The sequence below is a fragment of the Mus caroli genome, chromosome 4, assembly GCF_900094665.2.
Source record: "Mus caroli chromosome 4, CAROLI_EIJ_v1.1, whole genome shotgun sequence".
In the NCBI taxonomy this organism is placed as follows: Eukaryota; Metazoa; Chordata; class Mammalia; order Rodentia; family Muridae; genus Mus; species Mus caroli.
Genome location: NC_034573.1, coordinates 55,733,316 through 55,735,701, shown reverse-complemented (window position 1 = coordinate 55,735,701; position 2,386 = coordinate 55,733,316).

Genomic DNA, 2,386 nt, shown 5'->3' with positions numbered 1-2,386 from the left:
AGAACCCTGATATAACTATCTATTGTGAGACTAGGCCAGGGCCTAGCAAACACATAAGTGGATGCTCACAGTCAGCTATTGGATGGATCACAGGGCCCACAATGGAGGAGCTAGAGAAAGTATCCAAGGAGCTAAAGAGATCTGCAACCCTGTAGGTCCAACAACATTATGAACTAACCAGTACCCCAGAGCTCTTGACTCTAGCTGCTTATGTATCAAAACATGGCCTAGTCGGCCATCACTGGAAAGAGAGGCCCCATTGGACATGCAAATTTTATATGCCCCAGTACAGGGGAACGCCAGGGCCAAAAAGTGGGAATGGGTGGGTAGGGGAGTGGGGAGGGAGAGGGTATTGGGGACTTTTGGGATAGCATTGGAAATGTAATGGAGGAAAATACGTAATAAAAAATATTTTTAAAAAAGATACATCATGAATATAAAAAAAATGGCAGTTATATATGGTTCCATTCAATGCATGTCAAGGGGGAAGTCCTGAGCATAATATATAAAGCTATTTCCAGCATGACACAAAGAAAATTATGAGTAATGAAGAAAGAAGAAGAAAAGAAAGACAGAAGCCAGACCTGCCTACATCACAAAGGTTTAAAACAGCATCTTTATGTGTGTATCATTGTGGCAACTCTCATGCATCCAGCATCTGTATATATCAGTCAACAGTACATCAAATGCCTTCATACCCATTTGTACATAGGGATACAGACATCAGGTTCCAAAGCATTGCCCAGAGGCATTATTTTTATTCTTTTTCATGTACAGTTAGTTTTTGTTTGGTAACGTTTTTTTTGTTTTGTTTTGTCATTTTTTTTCTTTCATTAGTAACTTTCCTGGGTCATTGTTTTTATTTTCGATTTTGTTTCAACTTGACACAGGCTAGAGTTACTTGGAAAGAGGCACCTTCAAGTGAGAAAATGCCTCTATAAAACTGATTCAAGAGGGCTCAACTCCTTATAGAAATACCACCCTGGGGAGTGGGTAATGAGTTATATAAGAAGATAGGATCACAATCCACAGGGAATGAATCAGGAAGCAACATTCCCCTAAGGCCTCTGCTTTAGTTCCTGCCTTTGAGTTCTCACATACTATTATTCCCACCTCACCCCCACTCCCGCAAATTCCCAGCTCCACTCATAATGGACTGTAAGATAAAATAAACCCTTTCCTCCTCAAGTTGCGTTTGGTCATGATATCAATCACAATAACTCTAACATTTGTCTATATAGATACAGAAAATACCAATTTGTTCTTGGCACCTTAAATTCTCATATTGTTGTTCCACCTATAGGGTTTTAGACCCCTTCAGCTCTTAGGTACTTTCTCTAGCTCCTACATTGGGTGCCCTGTGTTCCATCCTATAGATGACTGTGAGCATTCACTTCTGTATTTGCCAGGCACTGGCAAAGCCTCACAGGAGACAGCTATAATCTGGGTCCTTTCAGCAAAATCTTGCTGGCGTATGCAATAGTGTATGCATTTGGTGGCTAATTATGGGATGGACCCACAGGTGGGGCAGTCTCTGGATGGTCCATCTTTTAGTCTTAGCTCTAAACTTTGTCTCTGCAACTCCTTCCATGGATATTTTATTCCCTATTCTAGGGAGGAATAAAGTATCCACTAGTTGGTCTTCCTTCCTGATTTTCTTGTGTTTTAGAAGTTGTATCTTTGGTATTCAAGGTTTCTGGGCTAATACCCACTTATCAGTGAGTGCATATCAAGTGACTTCTTTTGTGATTGGGTTACCTCACTCAGGATGATATCCTCCAGATACTTCCATTTGCCCAAGAATTTCATACATACATTGTTTTTCATAGCTGAGTAGTACTCCATTGTGTAAATGTAACACGTTTTCTGTATCCATTCCTCTGTTGAGGGACATCTGGGTTCTTACCAGATTCTAGCTATTATAAATAAGGCTGCTATGAACATAGTGGAGCATATGTCCTTATTACCAGTTGGAACATCTTCTGGGTATATGAACAGGAGAGGTATAGCTGGATCTACCAGTACTACTATGTCCAGTTTTCTGAAGAACCGCCAGACATATTTTCAGAGTGGTTGTACAAGCTTGCAATCCCACCAACAATGGAGGAGTGTTCCTCTTTCTCCACACCCTCGACAGCTTCTGCTTTCACCTGAATTTTTGAACCTAGCCATTCTGAATGGTGTGAGGTGGAATCTCAGGGTTGTTTTGATTTGCATTTCCCTGATGATTAAGGATGTTGAGGAGGAGAGTGGTCGGCCCTGCACAGGAGGCCGCTGCCTCAGGAGCAGGGAGTGCCATCTTGGTTCCGGGACTCCACCGAACTTAGGAACTTAGTCTGCACAGGTGAGAGTGTGCACCACAGAGGCAGACAGCTTCTGGGACAGG